General features: G+C 40.2%; 1 non-coding gene and 1 pseudogene across 3 annotated transcripts; one reads left to right on the top strand and one right to left on the bottom strand.

Moving 5' to 3' along the window:
• Positions 1-885: 885 nt before the first annotated feature.
• Positions 886-5,380, bottom strand: LOC110520119. 3 transcript variants are annotated; one of them, XR_002472942.2, is made up of 6 exons: positions 5,184-5,380; positions 4,384-4,456; positions 4,085-4,137; positions 2,734-2,840; positions 2,259-2,344; positions 886-2,123 (listed from the first exon to the last, which is right to left on the bottom strand). It is a non-coding gene; the product is annotated as an uncharacterized LOC110520119 (transcript). The 3 variants fall into 3 exon arrangements; XR_002472943.2 differs by having other exon boundaries at positions 5,236-5,374; XR_005048133.1 differs by lacking the exon at positions 5,184-5,380 and adding an exon at positions 4,857-5,177.
• Positions 5,381-5,505: 125 nt separating this feature from the next.
• On the top strand, positions 5,506-7,916 carry LOC110504188 (annotated as a pseudogene).
• The last annotated feature ends 4,479 nt before the right edge of the window (positions 7,917-12,395 follow it).

The raw sequence follows: 12,395 nt of genomic DNA on the forward strand, positions 1-12,395 counted from the left end.
GTAAAGTGCTGCCATTTATCGCTTTGTTACTTTTCCATGAAATGCCCTCTCGCTGAGCATTAGGCAGAAGTCATCTTTGTTTTCAAGCCACAATAAAAGAGAGATCAAAGAGAACCAGTGCGACTTTACGGGACACGGGAAAACATCTCACTGCTCAAGGCCTCGGGCGACTCTCCTCTTGTCTCCAGGATTTAAAAAAAAATGTCATCGCTCACTATGGAAGGTCACAAAAAAATACTTGTATTGTGATAATGATAAAATAACAATTAATCAAACAAATTGGCATAGGTCTACAGTATGTAGGTGCACACCTCGGGGCATCATTGCAAAAGGTTACATGGTCTGTCTATACAGAACATACACATTTGAAGCGACTGAAATAAAATGAAACATGTAAGAAATTCATTTTCCTGATCAGGAATTCTTAACAAATCATATCGACGCAGGAGTTGTTATTTCTTTGCCATAAAATATATGTCTCCAAAACAAATAGGAACTCGACCTCATCGTTTCTTCTGTTTCGTCCATCATGATGATAATGTCATGCAAGTATGCAACAAGTAATCAATCTCTAAAGGCCGATAGGCGCGCAATGTTGCGTAAAACATGCACTGGGTTTTGCAGAAAGAGGAAAGTTTCATGCATTGATCTCGAGTCTGAATTAAGTATTCAGTATTAAATATTTGAAACAAACTTGATGTCTCCACACTAATCACTTACGCAGGCCTAATCTTATGCATCGCATAATGAACAATCATAGATTGATTGTCATTAGTCAACCATGCTCCCGTTTAGGCCACTTCCAGAAGACCACTTTGAAACAAGCCTACATAATTAAGCTAGACTTGTAACACATGTAATGAAGAACAGTCACAACCATGTGAGCACAGTTCACTATTTTTAAAATTCGAGTTGCAAATAATATTTTTTATTAGAATTCTGAAGAGGGTTTTCTGGACTAAAGTGACAACCATCAATAAAAGTGCATGCAAGACATGCATTTGTTCAATAATCTGACAAATGAAAAATATTTCTGTGGTTCAAGTTATTTTAGGTCTACTGCTGCCCTCTAGTGGATGAAAATAATAACTATTTGAGGAGCAGGGGTGTAATCACTAGTCCTAACAGTAGCAAAATGGAACATTTTGAACAGTTTCTATTGGTCAAATTCAGGTAGGCCCCTCCCGGTTTCATTCAGTTTGCTTCTGCTCAACATTTTGCAACATAATCGGCATAATGAATACACCCCTGCACTCATTTGACCGTAGCAGCCAACTAGCATGCAACACCAAAACATGGTGTTACTAAAACTTGGTTTCTATGTGTTTGTTTAATAAGTGGGCCCACCAAGAAAAATGTACATATTAACAATAGCATCATAAAATCGTCAAAACGTGTCAAAAATGTTTACATCAGTAAAATAAAATGGTATCACTGGCCCACTTTGTAAGATTGTCCACTCTCACAGTTCAGTGCTTTCTCTCAGCTCTCCCTCTGGCTCTTTTCTCATTCTCCCTCCCTCTGCTCCTGCTCCTCCCTCTGCCTCCCCCCTCTCTCCCTCCCTCCATCTAGGAACCTTGTCTTTATATCCCTCTCCTTCTGCTTCTGTCTGGGTCAGGCTGGGAGCTGCTGCTGGTTCTCTGCCTTTCCCTGCTGTCGTGTCTCATCTCTACTGTTTCTTTCTCCTCTCTGGTATCATCTTTGTGATGTTTCTGTCTGGAGGTTGGGCCTGGTCTTACTCTAGACTCATCCATCACTCTCAGTGTTGTCATCACGACAGGAGTCCTTTCTCTTGCCTTTCTTCTTTCTCTTCTGACTCTTAGTCACTGCTGCTACTTTCACTGAAGCTGTCAGTCAGTCACTGCTGCTACTTTCACTGGAGCTGTCAGTCAGTCACAGCTGCTACTTTCACTGGAGCTGTCAGTCAGTCACTGCTGCTACTTTCACTGGAGCTGTCAGTCAGTCACTGCTGCTACTTTCACTGGAGCTGTCAGTCAGTCACTGCTGCTACTTTCACTGGAGCTGTCAGTCAGTCACTGCTACTACTTTCACTGGAGCTGTCACTACTATCACGGTCCTTCTTCTGATTTCCTTCACTCTTCTTTTGTAGACGATCAAGTTTCCTTTAAAATGAAAACAATTTGTCATATTAGTAGTTCATGTTTATTTTTTTTTGCAAGAATCATCTTTTGTCTTATTTTACAATAAGCATATTATATTCAAAACAACTAAACGTATGAATGGTGGTGCTCTCCTACCTGAGGAGCTTCTCTTTCTGTTTAGTGGTCAACGACTTCAGGAATTCAACCTCAGGATCCTCCTCTTCTTCATTGACAACGTACTCCTACAGCATAAAAACAATTCATAATAAATCAAACAATGAACATTTTAAAAAGCATGCATCAAACGCTAACAAAACATGAATAAAGACGTCACAAATGGTTAGAAGTGAAGCAAGTAAGAGCAGAATAACCTCTGTTGATTTCTGTTTGAGGGGAGATTATTGGGGGGGGGGTTAAACTATATACTGCTACATCTGGTGTTGCAACACTCCTATAATTTTAGCAGTTAGTCTCATCACATCTGCCCAATTGACTAAACTTGCAGCGACTGGAAGAGCTCTGTGGTTTACTCTGATAATTGGCCATTTTGCAGCAATCACATTTAGACCGGGGATCTGCCATGGATATTGTTGTCTTTTTCTTCATGCGGGGAAGAAGAACAGAAGATTACCTGCGATGGATCACAAACAGTAGAATTTCTTCCAAGGACACATTTCTTCAGGGCAAACCCACTGTTTCGCATCTCTGCCATTAACTCGGAGGGGTGCATCGACGGACCTGTTAACACAAATCACAGCCTCAAAGTCCCATTGACGCCTGTCCACATCCGCCACTGCTTCCACAGTGGGGAATACAGGGCCGGCTTTGTTAATAGAAAGGGACACCAAATCAACTCACTCATCTTCAGGCTGAGCAAATCATACAATATCATTCTCCCAAAGCAGTGGTTAGGGGAATCAGAATACACAATAAATGCATTTTTCTCCCAGCACAGGAGGGTCTCCATTATCGCCCTCCACCATCAACTCCATGCGCAGGACTCTCCCTCTGTAAACATTACTTTACTACTTCACTTCCTGATTGTAGGAGTCAGAACCAGCTCCACTCTGGAAGTCTACAGGACACCAGGAGTGATGGCAACTACTGCTACAAGTATAGAGTTACCACAAATATCCAATGTAATACTGAATGCCCATTCTATTGGGACACATTATTATTGCAATTGTCTGCAATAGCTGCATCATTAGTTCTTTGTTCAAATGATTTCAAAGTCAGTGCAAAAATAAAAAGGAGGATTTTATTGTTGAGAATGAAAATATGAAGAAAAAAAAACTTGATAACATTTAGTTTAAAATAAACCATTAGCTACATCTGTGAACTATTATTTGGAATTACCAGTCAACTTTTTTCCTCTATTCATCCAGGTAGGTCAGATTGTTATTTGTACCTGCTTTCTCTGTGGACGCAGTGCTGGCATTGATCCCAGACAGGCCAAAGAGAGGGTACACTGTCTGTATTCACATGGCCCTATTTGTGACACATGATGCAGCTCACATTGCGCACCGGAGAATCACAGGTCATTAGACTGGACTTAAATCCATTCATTCCATCACTTATAACACCTTCCATACAACCCAAACTGCGACGACGACAAGCAAAGCACATATACTACACCTGCCATAATGTAAATAAACACATCGTTATCCCGAGTTAGATATCATCCTTTGACTTTAGCACCACCAAGTGTCAAATGCCAACACATGTATTTTGTTAATATAACAATATATAGCCTAGCAATGAGGGTAATCACATGTAACAGTAGATTGTCATAAATATGTATGTCATAAGTTAATTCAACACAAATGGGAAAACTGCACAATATTAATTTACGCAGAAGTTTACAAGCCATGACATCCTTGGCATACCTAAAAATATGAAAGTATCCCCAAATGCAAAGGTAACCTCTAATAGGACTCAAGTCATCTGAATATTTATGTTGATCAACACAATTAGCTACTTACTTCCCTCCAGGGGACGTCTTTTGCCACTCAAACTTGTATTCTGATTCTCCTTCCTGTAAAATAATATCAAAATGTAACATTTTGAACAATAATAAACTAACACATGCCTTTCAGTCTACAACATTTACCAAACTAGCGATGCATCTGTGAACAAGAGAGAGACTCTTATTAAACATTCCACCTCCTTGCGCTCCCCTTCGCAGTAGACTGCAGAGTGTGGGTGGATGGAGTGCAGTCATATGGTTTGATTTGTATTATTCAGTTATGTAAAGATGCAAAACCAAGATGGATGTAGTTACCTTGGTCTGCCCCAGGTGGAGCTTCATACATGAAGTTGAGACCATTCTTCACAGATCATCTCCCACCAACAGCCTATGAGAAAGGTTTTAACAACACAAAAGCCAGACAATGGCTTATATCTGTTATATGATACATTAAAGCTGTGATTTTACACAAGACAAAATATATGGTTGAAGCACGGGACATGCGTTCGCGTTCGGAGGAGGCAGTGTAGCAATCCTAGTTAATTATATTTAAGCAATAAGGCCCGAAGGGGTGTGGTATATGGCCAATATACCACGGCTAAGGGCTGTTCTTATGCAACACGCAAAGCGGAGTACCTGGACACAGCCCTTAGCCGTGGTATATTGGCCATATACCACAGACCCCAGAGGTGCCTTATTGCTTAAATATAATTAACTAGGATTGCTACACTATTATAAAACTGTTTACCAACATAATTAGAGCAGTAAAAGTAAGTGTTTTGTCATACCCAATCAGCATTCAGGGCTCAAACCAACCAGTTTATAATATACATTATTATACCCAACAAGTGGGTTAACCCAGTTTAAATGGCGCGATGCGTTGGGTGTTTGCCTTTTACTCCTGCGACCAGAGTTTGCCTCCGTTCGCTACAATATCTTTCAGTGGGGAAATAATGAGAGACGAAATAAAAAGTCCTATGTAAAGGCACAAATGGAACAATGGAGATAAAATGTATCTGGAACATCTGCAACCAACTGTTAGCTAGCTAAACTAGCTACTATAGATTACTTACTAGTGAGGAGGGCTGGACTAGAACAACTATTTAGCCACCCACCTTTTTATATATTTGACTTCGATGCAGGATGGAAAAACTTTATTGCACTTACAATTAGCAAATTACTTCCCAATGGCTGAAGAACAATTAGTTAGGGGATTAAAAGCGAAATGTTAGCTAGCTCGCGCTGACAAAAACAAAACAACGTGGTTAAAATCTTCTTCCGGATCAGCTATGTGCGTGACCTCTGACGTACTCCAAACAACACTGAAGCGTTCACAACATTCATTAATTGCGCACTTGTGAATTCTGGTAAAAACAAAATAAACTGAAAGTAAAAACGAACGGGGGGACATGTAAAAATTATATTGTCAGTTAAGCAATGTCCAGTGTATGGTCAAGTGTTTGTTTGTGTGGGGCAAAGAGTATGGGAAGAGAGTGCCGAGGACGAGGAGGCCCTTGGCATGGATTTTGTCAAGTGGATATCTGCCACCTGAGCTCCAAAAGTATTGGGATAGTGATTTTTGTTGTTGTTTTGGCTCTGTACTTCAGCACTTTGGGTTTGAAATTATACAATGATAAAGGACAGACTGTCAGATTTAATTTGAGGATATTTTCTTAAATATCGGGTGAACCGTTTAGAAATTACAACACTTTTTGTGCATAGTCCCCCAATTTTAGGGGACCAAAAGTATTGGGGCAAATTGACTTACATGTGTATTAAAGTAGTCAAAAGTTTAGTATTTGGTCCCATATTCATAGCACCCAAAAACTACATCAAGCTTGTGACAACACATTTGTTGGATGCATTTGCTGTTTGTTTTGGTTGTGTTTCAGTTTATTTTGTTCCCAATAGAAAGTAATGGTAAATAATGTATTGTCACTTTTATTTTAAAATAAAAATAGATTATGTTTCTGAACACCTCTACATTTATGTGGATTCTGCCATGATTACGAATAATCCTGAATGAATTGTGAATAATGATGAGTGAGGGAGTTACAGACGAACCCTATCATACCCTCAGGACACAGTAACCTCTTTACCATTACAATATTTTTTTATTTCACCTTTATTTAACCAGGTAAGTTCTCATTTACAACTGCGACCTGACCAAGATAAAGCAAAGCAGTGCAACACAAACAACAACAACAGAGTTACACATGAAACAATAACAGGGGATGTTAGCATTTTTTGGTGGGGGGGGGGTATGGTATTTCTGCATCTGTAACTTTCTGACTCATCATCATTCACGATTCATTCAGGATGATCAGTAATCATGGTTACATCCACATTAATGTAGAAGTGTTTAGAAACATATTCCATTCTTATTTAGAATAAAAGCGACTTCAAAATGCCACAATACATTATTAACCATTCATTTCTATTGGGCACAAAATAATCTGAAACACAACCAAAAGAAACAAACTGCCTGTCTGTAGTTTGCCATTCTACAACTAAGTATTGCTCCGGTATTTGAGAAATTGCATGGAGGAAACCGCATGGAGAACCAGTCTGGCTTTGCCTACCACAATAGCTTCCTCATCTAAGGCAAGACTGATGCCTGGATGATTGAGACGTCTGGGAAGTACTGGGCAGCAGAGAGAGTGGAAGGTTATTAGCTATCAGGGTTTGAGTTTGCTCAACTTGAAAACTTGCAGACTGAGCAATAAGAGTTTTTTGTTGTTGATAATGTTGTATCCTTTATATCGTAATATCTCCAATCAGTACTCAATAACAACCAAGATAGACAAGGAACACCCTGGGAGTATGCCAAGAGCCCAGGCTGGTGGGATGGGAAGGCCCCGTTCAGTTTCACCGAGACGTACTCTTTCATGACTACAGCCAGAATAGAGACCTCTGGCAGCCGTTACTGCGGAGTGCAGAACCTACTGGAGAGAAGCAAAGGTTAGTTGGTTAAATATGAAGATTATGTACGTCTTTAGGTTTCATTGTTTGAGTCAAGCGTAGAAGAATTGAGTTTGAGGAGATCATTTGAAACAGCCTTGAATCCATATAGCTTGCGAACTATTGACAATGAATATGAGTATTTAGGACATAACACTGCTGAGACAGTGATGGATATCCTAAGGGACAAGGAGAGTGGCATCAACATGGAGGGGATTTTCATGGCAACAGGAAGCATGGTGTCTGTCGTACTAACAGCCGGGGGTTGCACAGCATCACTGGAACTCCTGACCCTGAGAGGTACAGTATGGAGCTGGCCACCGCTCACACACCCTACCTAGTCATGTTATTGTACCATCTCAAGTTTATGCAAATGTATGTCAATTAAGGATCCTTTCTCACCCAATAGGTCGATTTTCAAACCTTTTGTCTTTGTGAAAGACATTAAACAGTTAAAGCAGAATAGCTCTCTAGGTTATGGTCCTGATGACACTGTGAAGAAGATACCCTGTTTTCAGAGCAAGCCACATCGCAAACATCCACTGTTTGTCAAACATCAGGTGGTGGTGGTGGCTGCATCATTGATATCACCAAGGTACAAAACCTTTCCAAATCTATACAGTACATCTTAACTCTTTAAAGTTTAAGCGAATATTTGGCTTAATTTTGGATTTGTATTATTTTTAGGATAAAGGAAAGAAGATCGTGCAGAATATGAGAGAGTTAGAAAAAGATGATGGCTGAGATGGAGAAACTGATAAACAACTGGTACTGAAGATCCTACTTCGGTTGGCCACCTGTTTTCTAACTCAATCCAGGAGGAAATGAGTGTTTACAGCAGTGGAGGCTCCTCTGATGAGGAAGGGGAGGACCAATCTCCTCAGTGAATGTCATAAAAATAGTGAAACATTAAGAAAAAACTATACTAAATATATTCACGTCACCAAATAATTGATTAAAACACTGTTTTGCAAAGGTCTACAGTAGTTTCAACAGCACTCAGTGGGGTAGCACCATGGTGTAGCCGGAGGATAGCTAGTTTCTGTTCTCCCTGGGTACATTGACTTCAATAAAAAACCTAGCAGGCTCATGGTTCTTACCCCCTACCATGGATTTACACAGTAATTATGAAAACCTCTGGAGGACGTCCTCCAACCTATCAGAGCTCTTACAGCATAAACTGACATGTCACCCCATCAAAGGATCAGAGAATCAATCTAGTACCGAACACATAAACTACAGATAGATAGCACTGCAGTGCATAACATCTGGTGAATAGTTGATTCAAAGAGAGAGAAAGACAATAGTTGAACAGTTTTGAACAAATTCATTTCTTAATAAATGAAGATGCAAGCAAGAGAGAGCGAGAGATAGCTACCTATATTTTCATTTACTTAGCCAGCGAATGCAGCTAGCTAGTTTAGCCTACTCAAACAGAGAGGGATGCCATGTTAGCTAGCTGGCTATGGCTATCCAACACTGGAACTTTTCCAACTCAAGGTAAGTGTAAGTGGTGTAACTGCTAAACTGCTTGCTGACAGTACACTGTATGTACTGCATGATTGTAGCGGGTCGACTAACGCATTAGTTCTAGTAGCAATGTTGACTATGACGTTAGCTAACATGGTGACTACAATGTAGGCTGTGTGTAGTGGTTATGATATGAAGGTTTGTCTTTATTTTGCCTGATCACAGACAGCTGATGTGTTGTGTACGGAAGTCCACAAGCAAGGGAAAAGGTGGGAGGTAGAGAGCGCATAGATGCGCATGGCTGCTATAACAGTGAACTGTGTTTGCATGTGATCAGGGGTGTATTCATTCCACTGACAAACTTTTCTTAAATGGAAGCAAAAGGAATGGGATAAACATAACTGTATACAGTTGAAGTCGAAAGTTTAAATACACTTAGGTTGGAATCATTAAAACTTGTTTTTCAACCACTCCACAAATTTCTTATTAACAAACTATAGTTTTGGCAAGTCGGTTAGGACATCTACTTTGTGCATGACACAAGTAATTTTTTCCAACAATTGTTTACAGACAGATTATTTAACTTATAACTCACTGAATCACAATTCCAGTGGGTCAGACATTTACATACACTAAGTTGACTGCCTTTAAACAGCTTGGACAATTCCAGAAAATGTCATGACTTTAGAAGCTTCTGATAGGCTAATTGACATAATTTGAGTCAATCGGAGGTGTACCTGTGGATGTATTTCAAGGCATACCTTCAAACTCAGTGCTTCTTTGCTTGACCCCATGGGAAAATTAAAAAAAATAAGCCAATGCCTCAGAAAACAAATTGTAGACCTCCACAAGTCTGGTTCATCCTTGGGAGCAATTTCCAAATGCCTGAAGGTACCATGTTCATCTGCACAAACAATAGTGCGCAAGTACAAACACCATGGGACCATGCAGCCGTCATACCGCTCAGGAAGGATATGCGTTCTGTCTCCTAGAGTTAAACGTACTTTGGTGCGAAAAGTGCAAATCAATCCCAGAACAACAGCAAAGGACCCTGTGAAGATGCTGGAGGAAACAGGTACAAAAATATCTATATCCACAGTAAAACAAGTCCTATATCGACATAACCTGAAAGGCCAATCAGCAAAGAAGAAGCCACTGCTCCAAAACCACCATAAAAAATGCCAGACTTCGGTTTGTAACTGCACATTGGGACAAAGATCGTACTTTTTGGAGAAATGTCCTCTGGTCTGATTAAACAAAAATAGAATTGTTTGGCCATAATGACCATTGTTATGTTTGGAGGAAAAAGGGGGAGGCTTGCAAGTCGAAGAACACCATCCCAACAGTGGAGCACGGGGGTGGCAGCATCATGTTGTGGGGGTGTTTTGCTGCAGGAGGGACTGGTGCACTTCACAAAATAGATGGTATCATGAGGATGGAAAATTATGTGGATATATTGAAGCAACATCTCAAGACATCAGTTAAAGCTTGGTCGCAAATGGGTCTTCCAAATGGACAATGACCCCAAAATGGCTTAAGGACAACAAAGTCAAGGTATTGGAGTGGCCATCAGAAAGCTCTGACCTCAATCCTATAGAAAATGTGTGGGCAGAACTGAAAAAGTGTGTGCGAGACAGGAGGCCTACAAACCTGACTCAGTTACACCAGCTCTCTCAGGAGGAATGGGCCAAAATTCACCCAACTTATTGTGGGAAGCTTGTGGAAGGCTACCCAAAATGTTTGACCCAAGTTAAACAATTTAAAGACAATGCTACCAAATACTAATTGAGTTGATGTAAACTTCTGACTCACTGAGAATCTGATGAAAGAAATAAAAGCTGAAATAAATCATTCTCGCTACTATTATTCTGACATTTGACATCCTTAAAATAACGTGGTGATCCTAACTGACCTAAGACAGGGAATTTTTACTAGGATTAAATGTCAGGAATTGTGAAAAACTGAGTTCAATGTATTTGGCTAAGGTGTATGTAAACTCCCAACTTCAACTGTATGTCCAATATACAGTGCCTTGCGAAAGTATTCGGCCCCCTTGAACTTTGCAACCTTTTGCCACATTTCAGGCTTCAAACAAAGATATAAAACTTTTTTTTGTGAAGAATCAACAGCAAGTGGGACACAATCATGAAGTGGAACGACATTTATTGGATATTTCAAACTTTTTTAACAAATCAAAAACTGAAAAATTGGGCGTGCAAAATTATTCAGCCCCTTTACTTTCAGTGCAGCAAACTCTCTCCAGAAGTTCAGTGAGGATCTCTGAATGATCCAATGTTGACCTAAATGACTAATGATGATAAATACAATCCACCTGTGTGTAATCAAGTCTCCGTATAAATGCACCTGCACTGTGATAGTCTCAGAGGTCCGTTAAAAGCGCAGAGAGCATCATGAAGAACAAGGAACACACCAGGCAGGTCCGAGAAACTGTTGTGAAGAAGTTTAAAGCCGGATTTGGATACAAAAAGATTTCCCAAGCTTTAAACATCCCAAGGAGCACTGTGCAAGCGATAATATTGAAATGGAAGGAGTATCAGACCACTGCAAATCTACCAAGACCTGGCCGTCTCTCAAAACTTTCAGCTCATACAAGGAGAAGACTGATCAGAGATGCAGCCAAGAGGCCCATGATCACTCTGGATGAACTGCAGAGATCTACAGCTGAGGTGGGAGACTCTGTCCATAGGACAACAATCTTTATTGCACAAATCTGGCCTTTATGGAAGAGTGGCAAGAAGAAAGCCATTTCTTAAAGATATCCATAAAAAGTGTCATTTAAAGTTTGCCACAAGCCACCTGGGAGACACACCAAACATGTGGAAGAAGGTGCTCTGGTCAGATGAAACCAAAATTGAACTTTTTGGCAACAATGCAAAACGTTATGTTTGGTGTAAAAGCAACACAGCTCATCACCCTGAACACACCATCCCCACTGTCAAACATGGTGGTGGCAGCATCATCGTTTGGGCCTGCTTTTCTTCAGCAGGGACAGGGAAGATGGTTAAAATTGATTGGAAGATGGATGGAGCCATACAGGACCATTCTGGAAGAAAACCTGATGGAGTCTGCAAAAGACCTGAGACTGGGACGGAGATTTGTCTTCCAACAAGACAATGATCCAAAACATAAAGCTAAATCTACAATGGAATGGTTCAAAAATAAACATATCCAGGTGTTAAAATGGCCAAGTCAAAGTCCAGACCTGAATCCAATCGAGAATCTGTGGAAAGAACTGAAAACTGCTGTTCACAAATGCTCTCCATCCAACCTCACTGAGCTCGAGCTGTTTTGCAAGGAAGAATGGGAAAAAAATGTCAGTCTCTCGATGTGCAAAACTGATAGAGACATACCCCAAGCGACTTACAGCTGTAATCGCAGCAAAAGGTGGCTCTACAAAGTATTAACTTAAGGGGGCTGAATAATTTTGCACGCCCAATTTTTCCGTTTTTGATTTGTTAAAAAAGTTTGAAATATCCAATAAATGTCGTTCCACTTCATGATTGTGTCCCACTTGTTGTTGATTCTTCACAAAAAAATACAGTTTTATATCTTTATGTTTTAAGCCTGAAATGTGGCAAAAGGTCGCAAAGTTCAAGGGGGCCGAATACTTTCGCAAGGCACTGTAAACTCTAATTTGCAACTGTTGGACTAACGATTAAACCCTAGATCAGTGAGATGCAGGCAATAGTGGGCAAGGCTGTATTGAACGTGTCATTGTCACCTTGATTACTCACATTTTTTGTCTCGACCTGTGCACTTACGTTGTAAACTTTCATTCATAAGCTAGGTTGTAGCAACCTCATGATGGGTATTGGGAAAATGAGTGTCATGTCGTAACCTGAACCAATCAATGTTACATTTAGCTGGGTGAATGG

Source organism: Oncorhynchus mykiss, chromosome 3, assembly GCF_013265735.2.
Source record: "Oncorhynchus mykiss isolate Arlee chromosome 3, USDA_OmykA_1.1, whole genome shotgun sequence".
NCBI lineage: Eukaryota > Metazoa > Chordata > Actinopteri > Salmoniformes > Salmonidae > Oncorhynchus > Oncorhynchus mykiss.